This window comes from Zootermopsis nevadensis, unplaced genomic scaffold (assembly GCF_977971745.1).
Source record: "Zootermopsis nevadensis isolate Lab colony 2312 unplaced genomic scaffold, Znev_1.0 Znev_ptg000012l, whole genome shotgun sequence".
Classification (NCBI taxonomy): domain Eukaryota; kingdom Metazoa; phylum Arthropoda; class Insecta; order Blattodea; family Termopsidae; genus Zootermopsis; species Zootermopsis nevadensis.
The window spans coordinates 1,306,311-1,320,955 of NW_028259144.1; the positions used below are offsets into that span (position 1 = coordinate 1,306,311).

General features: G+C 41.4%; 1 protein-coding gene across 4 annotated transcripts in view; it reads left to right on the forward strand.

The window, feature by feature from the left end:
- The window catches only part of LOC110833316 (uncharacterized), a 171,075-nt gene that overhangs the window by 132,601 nt on the left and 23,829 nt on the right, over positions 1 to 14,645 (forward strand). For all 4 annotated transcript variants that reach the window (XM_087348221.1, XM_022071231.2, XM_022071233.2 and 1 more), the window contains one exon: positions 1,817 to 1,880. The gene's annotated coding sequence lies outside the window, so the exon portion shown is untranslated. The remainder of the gene's footprint in view (positions 1 to 1,816; positions 1,881 to 14,645) is intronic.

A 14,645-nucleotide genomic window follows, 5' to 3' on the forward strand; every position in this document is an offset into this window, starting at 1 on the left:
TGTATTTTACTCCAATCGCTGGAATACAAAATGGCTGCTTAGGATAAATTAAAACTGATTGCGTTTACTAGAATATAATAACTTGACTGGTGACTTCAAACATTACCGCAAGTAATATAATAAATATCACCCTTTCTGTGTTTCCGACAGTGCAATGAATTTTTTATACGTAGCATCCGTAGTTATATTAATACACTGCTACATTCTGTGTACTGAATTACCTTTATATAAATAGCGGTTGTCACTGAGATGCGTCTTCATTTTCAGTCGTTAATCACACTGAAAGCAGAAAAACTCCCCACCTTCGGTTAATTTATTGAAAAATCAATCGCTCTCGGAGCTTGCCTCTCCCGTTTTGCGTTTTTAAGTGGCAGGCGAAGTTAGAAATATCAAACTTTTACCCTTAATTCGCATTTAGGGCTTCTGATTACGGGAAACAGAAGTCTGGAATGACCATCTTTCGTAACTGTACAAAACCATGGTCTTGGATTACGTTTATTCGTAAAGTTGTCATAATAAATAATTTCATTAACTAACTAAGTAACTAGATGGCTTATCGAACCCGAAGGTTCATCACCGAATTAACCAAAGCCCTCCACCGGACCCTGTCCTGGGCCAACAAAATCCAGTCTCCTTCAGCTCCTATCTCCCATAGATCCCGCCTGAGATTATCCTCCCATCTACGTCTAGGTCTCCCCAGAGTTCTCTTCCCCCTCAGGATTCCCAAATAGTGGACCCAACCAACTAGATGGCTTACCGAACCCGAAGGTTCATCACCGAATTAACCAAAGCCCTCCACCGGACCCTGTCCTGGGCCAACAAAATCCAGTCTCATTCAACTCCTATCTCCCATAGATCCCGCCTGAGATTATCCTCCCATCTACGTCTAGGTCTCCCCAGAGTTCTCTTCCCCCTCAGGATTCCCAAATAGTGGACCCAACCAACTAGATGGCTTACCGAACCCGAAGGTTCATCACCGAATTAACCAAAGCCCTCCACCTTACCCTGTCCTGGGCCAACAAAATCCAGTCTCCTTCAGCTCCTATCTCCCATAGATCCCACCTGAGATTATCCTCCCATCTACGTCTAGGTCCCCCCAGCGGTCTCTTCCCTTCAGGTTTCCCAACCAGTACCCGGTGCACACCTCTTGTCCCATCCATGCGCGCTACATGCCCAGCCCATCTCATTCTTCTCGACTTAATCACCCTGACAATACTGGGGGAGGAGTACAGATTTTTAAGCTCGTCATTGTGCAGTTTTCTCCACGCCCCATCGTCTTCCCTCCTAGGCCCAAATATCCTCCTCAACACCCGATTCTCAAACACCTGCAATCTGTGTTCCTCCCTCTGAGTGAGAGACCATGTTTCGCACCCATACAAAACAACAGGCAAGATTATTGTTTTGTATATTCGAATTTTCAGGTTCTTAGAAATCAGACGGGAAGACAAAATATTTTGAACTGAGAAGTAGCAAGCAATAATTTCATTAAGACCTGTAATTTATTTTGAGAGAAAAGTTTGGCAACGAACGGCTAAATTTACTGTGTTATTTTTTTTAAATCATCATTTTCATGTGTTATAGCTCTTCTTTGCTACACGGAGCGGAAACATCCGAGGCATTTGAATAATTCCGTATTTAAAATTTTCTTTTCCTTCTTTCAAGGAAACACATGAAATTATCATTAAAGCATTCGATAGCGGTTTATTTTGGGAACCGAAAGCGAATGTTTGTCAACAAACCAGTTAAGTTCTATTTATATAATCCTGAAAATCATGCCTTCGATAATAATCGTCCTTCTTTTTTTATCTCCCTCCAGGAGCGATCACCAGCACTGACGTGGGGCAGCTGGGTGACGTCAGAAGGTCGAGACTGTCATGGCTGTAAGTATTCAGATTCAATGTTTTTACGACGTACAATTTGTTGTAGACGAAAGGACTTCTGAGAGGATGTTGTTTCCAGGGGGACTGCTTTCGGGGATGGACGACACGTGTTAAAAGGACGTGACACTCAGCGGTCGTAGGGACTACAATTTTACATGCCGTTTAACATGGCTGTAAAATCTGTTCTTTTACATTAACACTTGAAACCCCAGTGACGGCTTTAATAATCTGTAACTCTACAGAATAGCCACGGTGGTCTAGCGGTTAGAACGCTGGCCTTGTAATCCTGGGGTCTCGGGTGCCCGAATTTATAACTTGTGTTGGGCAAGGCCGTGGTCTAGGCAACACGGAGTTTTCCTCCGTGGCATCCCAACAATTACTCCATTCACACACACAGAAGAAGGCAATGGCAAACCACTTCTGGATCATCTGCCAAGAACGTATATGAACAGGTCCCAGTCCGAGAAAAGGATGGAAGGATCCTGTTCATATGGACCTGCCGTCAGACAGAACACTAAATAATAATAATAACTCTACAGAATGTAGATGTATGGTCCTTAGTTTAAACAGCGATTATTTCCTTTAACAGCGTTAACCAGTTGATCGTTGTCATGGAGACGTGCGGTATTTATTTCGCGACAGGAGTTTGATGTTTTAATTTTGGTTAGAGGACCCTCGACTTCAAAGGACTCAGCGAGAAACGTGGACTGAGGACGAGCTGTTGGCGTATTGTAATGGACTCACTGACAGACCAACACAGTTAGTTGTCGCGTGTTGAAACCAGACACCGGATTTATGTCTGTTTGTTTTGTCGGCGTCGATCCCTGGTTGCTGCATCACCCAATTGCCGAGAGCGTCTGTAGCAAATACGCAAGCGCCAAGGACACACACGCACACAGAAAAAAGAGCGAGTTGGTTTAGGTGTCCAGAGAAACGCACATTAATTATCAAACTGAAATACTGTAGGGTTCCGAAGGATTAATGTATTACGCGTTTATGATACGTGATACATGTGTGTAAACTGATGTCCAAAGTGGAGGGGGGTGGGGGTTAGCTGGACTTGTACGTGGATAAAGGATCAATAGATAGATTATATGCATGTATATTCATGTACCCACGCTCTGTGCTTTTGAGAATATTTGAGTTTTAGCTACGAGTATGGAAAGGGTGTAGTTCTTAATACTGTATAGACGGTTCCAGCTGAAATGCGATCATATGAAAGGAGCTGGTTCCCCACCCCACCTCCCCCCCCACCGAAATATGCATCATCGTGAAATTCAAGATGATGGCGAAGCAGTGATAATTTGATTTCAAGTCGAAGCCAGCGATTCGGTGAGATAACCTTCACTGTTGGAAATTAATTGTCGCATCCTCGTATCTGTGTTGTGTGTAGATTGAAATGCGATCACTCAAGTTTAGATTATTCTCTGCTTCTGAAACTCTGAACTTTATCGCCAATTAAAATTAAGGAAGTTATCTGCAACAATGAAAATTGCACGAGTAATTTATATTCTGCCATTAGACGATCTTCGCGCGGTACAGGAGGAATCAAAGAAAGTGGCACACCTTTCTTTGCCTTTCAGCAATCCAATAAGATAAAGAAAAGGTAAAAAAATATGACGTACGTATACACACATGCATACGTAATACAAGAAGTATACGAATAAGGGTGTATATGGGAGTTGTTTTTCAAGGCTGGATAAATATTGGAAGAAATTCGATGAATACAGAAGCTGGAATGAAGATTCACATTCAGTTAGTAAACATTTCGTCTGATTTTTGTTTCGGTTGAGTGAATCTGCTGCACAGGAGCGAACACCTCCACTCACTCAGTGCTGGAACGGTCGAAATACGTCGTCTCACGCGAAGGGAGAAATGAAAAGGTGGCAGGAGTGAAGTTGGTGACTCTGCTCTAAGATTTTAGACGAAGTTCGAACAAATTTCACTTTAAACTGCCCTTTAATTCTCTTGAGTGCCTTGTTCCACGAAGCGTGTCAGAACCGGTGCCTGAAATTCGATGTAACAGTGGGTGTTTCCAAAAATCGGAACACATATTTGAATATATACAGTAAATTAACCATTTAAATTCCAGAGGAAATTACGAGTATATGTCCCACCCGATTTTTAACAGCCAGGAACTCTTATATATATATTTTTTATTTCTGTGTTTTTGAGCGATTCTCATAATAAACAACGATCATTTCCTTAAATAACATCAATCATTTGATCCTTGTAATGGCAAGGTGCTGTGTTTTCTTTGCGGTACGGACTCATTTCTTAAATATTGTGTAGACAAACTTCGGCTTCGTAGGGATAAATAATGGCGAGGTTAGATAGTGACGCTGTAAAAAGCGTACAGATAATACAAATAATCAGTGGCATCGGAAGTAAGACTACATTTTCCGAAGAATGTCAATGATTAATTAGTTACCTGTCATTAAGATTAATTTTTATGTAAGATAGTTTCGAGATAAGGATAGAGAAAGAAAGGCTGGAGAGAATGAATAAAGTGAAAAATAAATTAATGAAAAGTGGGAGAACAGAAATAAATAAATAAATAAATGTAATAAAAGAAAACTCAGAGGAAGCTAGAAAGTATAATAAATCGCGTTGTACTTGTTAATTAGCGTACTGAATTTCCCTCTGGACCTTTGTTATCAAAACAAAAAGTTGTTCTTAATTGATATGCCTCCCACCAGGTGTCCCAGTCACATTAATTAGAAGCCAAACAAGCCTTGAGAACGAGATGCTTAAAGCTGCTCAAAACTCCACTGTGTCTCTCTCTCATGAAAATTTAAAACGATTTCTTCCACATGATGGAACGGCGAGTAATAAGTCATAGGTCACGTGACACGCCTTCTTTGTGGCGATTAGTCGCTGAACTAGTTGAATTCATCTCGCAATTGAGAAAGAACATGATCTGTCAGTAGATTAACACGGCTACGTATTCAGTATGCAAATCAGTTAATTATTTCTTTCATTCTTTTGAAGTTCTGAGCTGCTGGCGAATTTTATTCGCATTGATCTTTAGCTTTCAATGTCTGTTCCGGGTTAATTTTTCACAGTCAGCGATCTAATTTCTTCGTGTTATCAGTCTTTGTTTTCTGTGTTCTTAGTGGGTTGATTCTGGTGTAGTTTAATGTCAATTTAAGCTGCTTTTTACTGAATTTATCGTCTGTAACAACGAATTGAAATCTTATGGTTTATTTTATATGTTTATGGTGAATTTGTACGTTATATGATACGAACCATGAAGGGATTCCCCAGCCAGTGTTTCTCTTTATTTGCCAGTCTCTTCAAGTTAAATTTGCAACTTCATTTATTCAGAAACTGAACGCACAGATCTCATCCCAAAGAGACTGAGTACGTTAGACAGCCCCACAGCACACACTGTTGAATTATTGAAGCGGAGAACCGATAGGTTCATGAAGAAGTGTATCGTCTGGTTTTCTTTTCTGCGTATAGTCTGGTTGAAGTCTACCGACGTTTTAGATATACTTGCTTCCTTCATCGTACTCTGAAACGTCGGAAAATTTATACCAGACTGCAAGGCGCAATACCCCAGAAGATTTTTTACTCACGGCTTTCAGGATCTGAATTTCAAACTGAAGTCTGTCAGTTATTGAAAAAAAACAACAACTTGTTTTTAATTGGCTTTTTCAATTCGCAGAATCAAACTCCACCGCAGGCCGAGTGTTTGTGAAACAACCGAAATTTGTTCTGCGCACGATTTCTGTCTCTCTCCGTCTGTCTCCGACCTCTAGAATCGATACTCATTAAAATGTAACATGTAGTTGCACACAGAGCCCCCCCCCCCCCACCCCGGCTGAACACCTCTTACGCTGTCAGAGGGTTTCATTGCTCTGGCGGTCATGACGTTCAGCCCTTACGTAAATTTTGGCTCATTTTATTTCTTTTCTATTCTTTTTCTTATTCTTCTAAACTTTATAACCTGTTAAAAGTTACAACTGTTAACCAGTTACTGAGTCAGTTAATGAAGACAGCCACCGGGTCACTCAGCCAGGCGATCGGAAGGCAATAAAGTCAGTAATTCTAACACAAAGAATGAGTCGGGCACGCGTTACAACTCTGTTCACACTTATCGATGTTATCAGCGACCGTTTCGCTTAATTTTGATGCGTAGTTAAATCTGGCATTTCGGAAGTCTAAGGCAAAGTTACACACATGGTATGGGGGCGTGGCGGTGTAGCCTAATTAATAATTCTGGAGCTTGAAAAAGCTTGAGGCAAGTGCTTAAGTGCAAGCTTCAGTCATTTTGTGTCCCGAATTTATAACTTGTGTTGGGCAAGGCCGTGGTCTAGGCAACGCGGAGTTTTCCTCCGTGGCATCCCAACAATTACTCCATTCACACACAGAAGAAGGCAATGGCAAACCACTTCTGGATTATCTGCCAAGAACGTATATGAACAGGTCCCAGTCCGAGAAAAGGATGGAAGGATCCTGTTCATATGGACCTGTCGTCAGACAGAACACTAAATAATAAAAGATGGTCTACAGCTCGTATAGAAGTCTCCCAGAGCCGGTCTGGACGCGAGCGAAGGACGAAATCCTACCAGGAATCGAACCCTGTCCGTCCAAACCGTAGCCAGGAACTTAGCTGACTGAATTATCAAGGCTTAATTTCACATGAATACACGTAAGTCAATATTCTTTCCCTTTAGTGAGAGGAACCAAGTTTCGCACCCATATAAATCTTAATGAAAAACTATAGTTTTTTTAAAGGTAGAACATCGGAGGATGAAACTTTCCGAGATGTGTGCTGACAAAAATTTTCCGAATTTACGTCTGATATTCTCTGAACGTCATTATATTTGCATATGCTTTCTTACCCTTTAATTTACCGAGAGACTCATACGTTGACCTATGAAATTGCACCAGTGAAAACTATTCAGAAAACAATGGCGTTTAGCTTTTTTTATATTGTAAAATTTCCCTTTTATTTTACTTCTGTCTCAAAATATCGATAAAAGATATATTCCCTTTGTTTCTCTTGCTGAATTGTTCCTGTGTCCCCCCCCCTCCCTCGCCCCTCCGTGAGACGTCGTAAAGAATAGAGCCACTGATATTGTTGTGAAACAATGGACTCGTTTCGCTTTTGTTCTTTTAGAAGCGATATATACTATATATCGAAAGTTGGGTTAACAAGAGAAGTGCTTTCTGCGTACTGGGTGAACAACTGGCAGTCTCTGCCGAGCAATGCAAACACTCAGAGATTGCGGGCGGTGGAGTGGAGCGTCGGAAAAAGTGACGTACTTATGCCGAATCAGTTTCGCTGGAAACGCTTTAATCTGAATGTTCAGTATTTAAATACTTTTTGAGTATTGCCTTACATATTGAATTTGTACTTCAATTTTGCCGTTTATTGGCATATCGTATTGTGTTTTTTTTGTTGTTGTTCATGTACGGAATTTTGTATAAAGCTTTTTATATGTAGAAATATCGTAAAATAAATATTAGGACGCTTGAATGAAATTGTTCCAATTTTCAATGTTCCTTTTACAGTGAGCTCTGCGGCTTGGAACTGTCATTGCACATTCCCCTCCAAATTATTCACTGAGTGTTAAAGATTCTTTGGCTCTTACCTTTAATGTCCTTTCGTGTCTCGTTATTTAAGTTGAGTGTTTGTAGGAATTTTTCGTGATGACGCGTCAAAACCAAGAGAACGCAATTTAGTTGGAAAGCAGTCACAAGTAATTACAAAGACAAGGCGAAGAAATGTCGCCCGGAAGAAATCCAGTTGCAAGGTTGGAAAGAAACCATCGGTTAATGTCACTGAATTAAGTTAAATTTTCGTACTGATTTCTATCTGTGCAAATTACCGGAGGGGGGTGAGACAGACGAAACCGTTCGTCCTCAATAGGGAATAACTTCTTAGCGTAAGAATAAGGTCACCTGGCTGTTTGTTGTACGCCAATCATTGCGACGGCTTCAAAAGACTCCAAATTTACATCTGAGAAGTCTCTAGACTAAAGTAGTATTGAACTACAAAACCGACGCCGAGCGTCGCGACGCTATCAGCCGCGACAACATCACAGTATTACAAATGTGCGTCTCAAACAGTTGGGATAACATTGAGAGTGAATTTGATAAATCGACGCCCGGCGTCGCGACACCAACCATCGCGACGCCTTCAAATAACGCCAAATTCACATCAGACGTCTCCAGATAAGAGCGAACACTCAATTAGAAAACCGACGCCGAGCGTCGTGACGCCATCACATGACGCCAAAAATGGCGTCAAACCCGTTGTATTACGGTGGGCACGATGCTAGATAGTCGACGCCGATCAGAGGGACGAAACACGTCATGGCGCCGTGGGCGAGAAGTGGATACCGTTCAATATACACGGTCTAACCTAACCCAACCTAACCTAACACAAATTAATCTAACCGTGGCGCATCCTAAAGCCTTCGCAATTCTTGGATTGCATCCAATAAGACTGGGAACAATGATAGTGAATAGACGATACACTTTGCGACGCTGATTATTGCGACGCCATCGAAATACGCCAAACTTACCCCAAATACGTCCACAGAAGACACCATACGAAAATGAAAAACCGACGCCGAGCGTCGCGACGCCATTCTCCGCGACGCCATAACAGTACCTCAGGAGAGCGATTTAAACAGTTGGGATGACATTGAGAGCGAATTTTAAAAATCGACGCCCAGCGTCGCGACGCCAACCATCGCGACGCCTTCAAATAACGCCAAATTCACATCAGACGTCTCCAGATAAGAGCGAACACTCAATTAGAAAACCGACGCCGAGCGTCGTGACGCCATCACATGACGCCAAAAATGGCGTCAAACCCGTTGTATTACGGTGGGCACGATGCTAGATAGTCGACGCCGATCAGAGGGACGAAACACGTCGTGGCGCCGTGGGCGAGAAGTAGATACCGTTCAATATACACGGTCTAACATAACATAACCTAACCGAACCTAACCCAACCTAACCTAACACAACCTAACCTAACCGTGGCGCATCCTAAAGCATTCGCAATGCTTGGATTGCATCCAATAAGATTAGGAACAATGATAGTGAATAGACGATAAACGTTGCAACGCTGATCATGGTGACGCCATCGAAATTCACCAAACTTACCCCAAATAAGTCCACAGAAGACACCATACGAAAGTGAAAAACCGACGCCGAGCGTCGCGAAGCCATTCTCCGCGACGCCATCACAGTACCTCCGGGGAGCGATGTAAACATTTTGGATACTATTGGGAGCGACTTTAAGAAATCGACGTCGCGACGCCAACCTTCTCGACGGCTTCAAAGGACGCCAAATTTACATCTGAGAAGTCTCTAGACTAAAGTAGTATTGAACTAGAAAACCGACGCCGAGCGTCGCGACGCCTTCACAGTATCACACGTGTGCGTCTCAAACAGTTGGGACGACATTGAGAGCGAATTTTAGAAATCGAGGCCCGGCGTCGCGACACCAACCATCGCGACGCCTTCAAATAACGCCAAATTCACATCAGACGTCTCCAGATAAGAGCGAACACTTATTTAGAAAACCGACGCCGAGCGTCGTAACGCCATCACATGACGCCAAAAATGGCGTCAAACCCGTTGTATTACTGTGGGCACGATGCTAGATAGTCGACGCCGATCAGACGGACGAAACACGTCGTGGCGCCGTGGGCGAGAAGTGGATACCGTTCAATATACACGGTCTAACCTAACCTAACCCAACCTAACCTAACCTAACACAACCTAACCTAACCGTGGCGCATCCTAAAGCCTACGCAATTCTTGGATTGCATCCAATAAGACTGGGAACAATGATAGTGAATAGACGCAAACGTTGCGACGCTGATCATTGCGACGCCATCGAAATACGCCAAACGTACCCCAAATAATTCCACAGTAGACATTATACGAAAATGAAAAACCGACGCCGAGCGTCGCGACGCCATTCTCCGCGACGCCATAACAGTACATCAGGAGAGCGATTTAAACAGTTGGGATGACATTGAGAGCGAATTTTAGAAATCGACGCCCGGCGTCGCGACGCCGACCATCGCGACGCTTTCAAATAACGCCAAATTCACATCAGACGTCTCCAGATAAGAGCGAACACTCAATTAGAAAACCGACGCCGAGCGTCATGACGCCAAAAATAGCGTCGAACCCGTAGTATTACGGTGGGCACGATGCTATGTAGTCGACGCCGATCAGACGGACGAAACACTTCGTGGCGCCGTGGGCGAGAAGTGGATACCGTTCAATATACACGGTGAAACCTAACCGAACCTAACCTAACCGAACTTAACCTAACCTGACCTGCCCTGACCTGACACTTTACCTAACCTAACCCAACCGTTTTTCTTTGTGTGGGTGGTTCAAGAATGAATTATTTTCTGGTGAAAACAAGGTACCATTTGAATAAAGGCGGGAACTGAAATATCGAAAATGAAGGTAACTCGTCTGCAGATCGAGATAAAACATCGAAGTGCCAAGTAGCCCCACTTCACAGCGAAGTTCGATGCAGTGACGTCATTTATGTTTTTTTTTACTGGGAAAGAAACTTTTTATCCGATTCAGAACATACTTGAGTGTAATGTAATGGCCGAACTCTTTTCACAGCAGGTGAATCAGTTTCTTCGATGTTTGTTGGCTCGTTCCTGTTCGCGCGACTTTGAATAAGTCTTTCGATAAAACAAGTGAGCTTTGAATTGCGGTTTTGGGAATGTGAAATGGCCGGGAATGTATTTTGCGTGCGATGAGTTGCCATGGTAATGAACTGGAAAGCTACGTTTTGCGTGCGATGAGTTGCCAGCTCTCTAATTGCGTTACAGAGTAATGACATAAACATTGAAATGAATCAGTGAAGGATTTAACATGCAGAACACTTAATTTGCATTGTTAGTTGCACACCAGCTGTGAGGATAATTATAATAGTGGGTGGATGTTATTTTAAATGCGTCAAACAGTTTAATGGGGTAGTAGAAATAAGAGAATGACTTTAACTAACTCATTATGGGGTACAATGGGGCTGGTTCTCATGTAGCCTTCGCGTTTTATAAACAGCAGAGCATGTAATATTTATTAATTTATTTATGCGGAATTTCTCTCAATTATATTTTACATATAATGTACGCAGGTGAGACAGGATTGTTAAATAAGTGTCGGTCAGATTATTTTAGCGGAAAGTGATAGTAGCGTTATTGAAGTAATCGTTAAACTCTGTGTTTACACAGATGCGAGGTCTCATGTTTTTATTTTACAAGCTAATACCAACAATTCCTGTTTAATGTCGGATTAATTTAACGAATTCGCGGGTAATTTACGTTGTAAATATATGCAGATTGATTTCCGGTCAGACGTTTTGGGGGTGGGGGGCAGTTTGGTGTCATATGTAGTTGACGTGAACACAGTTGACTCAGGAATAGGGGCGCATTTACCGGGGTTTATCTGGTTTAAACTAAAATTAGATTTTAGTTTAAAAAACTATGTTGCAAATGTAAGAACTTTTAAGAAATAATATTATTTAATGTATTAACATAAATGAATTTCTGCTAAAATCAGAAATTTACGACAGTAGAATGTTATTGCTATCTGTTGGAATTCATTTTATACAAATATTTGGTATGCCGCGTAAAATTTTATGTAAAATCTTATTGTTAGTAATTTTTTTAATAGACTTACCAACGTTATGACGATTAATAACCCGCGTTAACACCCCAGAAGACATCCATCTACATATTCGCTGCCGTGAGGTACTGAAATCTCACTAATTTAAGTCATTTAGGGCGTTCGCCAGAATTAATTTACCTCTGAGGTCTTAGTAGTGCCTGGGTCGATAATGCAAGAAGTGTTAATGCCTGGTTGCTTAAGAAAATGTCCTCCTCTAGAAGTTATTAAGAATTCTGTCCGTTGCTTATTTACCGTTCGGCGAACGAATGTACGAATTTGGGCAAGCAAGCAATTATTTCGGTTGTGACAAAGAAACATTTGTGTTCAACTTATGCTGTTATCTTCCTTTAGAGAGGACCGACAAGAAAACACTCGAGCGTTTTCGAAGAATAATAGAACTCTCGTGTACTTACACAATAGAGGTCACCACGAAGAGTCTCAAAAACAAGGACATTTTGTGATAGAGGCGGGATTTCATTGCAGCCACGCCTTGCTCTTGAGAGATATAGGATTTTGAGTAGTTCTCACGCGCCTATTGGTTACCCTGGCAACCGGTGTCACCTGCACTGCCTACACAGATCTTAACTACACCAGGATTTCACGTTTTGTCATCACTTGGCATGCACGTAGTTAGGGATTTGTCGTTTTGTTAGAGTGTCGGTACTGGATAGATCAATTCCTATTAACACTTTGGCTCATTTCTGTGTTTTCGTCTGTGCCTAGTCGTGAAATAAGGACGTTTCGGTAAAGACGTTTTGATAAAGTCAGACTACAATGACTTTTGTAATCAGGTGTGTTCTTAAATATTATTCAGACGGTCTGCGGCTTCAAGGGGTTTAAACATCATCTAACGGACGTGTTTATAGTGTTGAAGTCCTCTGAAGTTGGTAATTGTTAAAAAGAATTGTATATCAAATCTAAAACTTCTTGACGATGGTGAAGAGTCAATTGAATAAAAATTTTCTTGGATATTATCCGTCGTCTAGTAAATATAAAACGTAAAACGACGTTTCGGAGATGGGACTCTATCTCCGTCTTCAGGAGATAGGGATTAGCTCTATCTAGTGGGCCCAACTGTGTAGGAACCTGAAGACGGAGATAGAGTCCCATCTCCGAAACGTCGTTTTACGTTTTATATTTACTAGATGATGGATAATATCCAAGAAAATTTTTATTCAATTAAAAAGAATTGTGTTCTTGTGTTTACTGGCCTACTGGTCCCGTACCTCAAGAAGAATTGACAACAAAAACTGATATGATTAGACACAAAGTATAGTATAAAGTTAGAACACTGCGAAATTAGGTATTCAATTTCCTTACCAAATGTCCATATTAAGAGGTTTTTTAATAACTCGTCAAGATCCCTTAACCTGAATCTGTTCCCATAGCAAATGTATCAACAGATTGCAGCTTGGAAACTTGTACCAGAAAGCTCTAATCCCTTTTTTTTCAGATTAGGAATGTATTGATCAATTTGTGGAGTCTGTACGACTCACTGAGATTTCGAGAGTAACACTGAGCTGGTTTTGAAACTGTCTTCCCCTAAGACCGACTGAAATTATTTCTTGTAGGAACTTAAAATCGAGACGCTAAGTTTGTTTTGAATTTGAAGCCCGTAACAACACAGTTCTGGGTCTGCTTTATCTTGTGTTACAAACACACCTGAGTTCTTATCAGCCTACCCGTTTTGTATGAATTAACAGCGAAATTAACAGTTAACCATTTCCATGATTTGTCATGGAAGTATATTTTTTAGAAGCGTTGTTACGATTAGGCAGTTTAGGTGCACAGGAAACTGTCTTATGTGTACTGCATGTTGCATAAGTGTCTGTACAGACTGCGTTCAGGGCGCACGTGGGTGAGTTTCCGTGTTAGCAACCGGTACTGCGGTTGACAGGGGAGGGAACAAATATGACGTTTTATTTCTGAAGAAATTGTGAATATCGAAACTTTTTGATACTCAAATTTTCTCCATTACTCGGACAGAAATGAAAGGAGCATTAGATAATGGGAGAAATAATTTCGGAAGTTTTATATTAATAGAAACCTTTCTGTTGATTATTTAGGTAACTGCCTGGTTGTATCTGGGAAAATTTTTATCTCTGATTTCATTTTCCGGCAGAAAGGGATGTGATGTAACAGTTCTTTTGAGTTGCATAAGAAGGAAATAATAGAAATATACATAGAGGCGAGTAGCGTTTCTTTCTCAGGAGACTTATGTATAATCATAAGTTGGTGACAGGCGCTTTGCCTCGTTCTTTTATCTCTCACAGCGATTCGCATTTGTTTGCAGGTCACGTTTTCGTAAGTTGATAAAAGTCTCGTGCGTTCGCTCAGAAAGAAACGCATGTCTCACAGAAGCTGACTTCTGAAGAGTAAAATATATTCAGTGATACAGGATGCACATAAAATATAAAACTCTGAAAATATGTCTGTTCACGTAAGATTACTGTTTGTGCTTACTTTTAGAAGAAACGCGAAATTGAAGAGCGATGAGATTTACTTTGTGTACGTTGTCAAATTTTTGAAGCGTCATAAAGGATCACGTTGTCTCTGTTCCACGCGGATATTTTCCGAATCTCGACGGGTTAGGGCGCTCATGAGGTTTCCGTGATTTTACTCAGTCCCTTATCAATAATGTGAAGTGAAACTTCTGCTCCGACACTGCACAACAGTACCCTCGACTCGCATTAGTGCAAGAACAACCTAAGGTATTTTTATTTTTATTTTTTTGAACTCATTATTACGCAACAGTTATATCTGATGTGTGTGCTTCGATGTCGTGCCCACGTTTTGTGGCGGAAAGAGCTGCTCTGGAACTTATTTTTCCTCCGACGATTACATTTTTCCAGTCTATTAATGTCCTTGTTCCGTTTGTCCATAAATCGTTTCGCTGTGAGAATCCTGTCGTAAAATTAGATGCAACACAACTTTAATGGTTGCGCTGAGTTCTTTTCCCCCTGCGGTGATACGTTGTGTGTTACAGTGTTCTTACACCTCGTGCGTAACAATTAATTAAGTCCGTAACGCGACAACCGGATCGGGAAATAAAGACGTCATTAAGGTGCAGATAAAAGCGGCAGGCATGTTGGC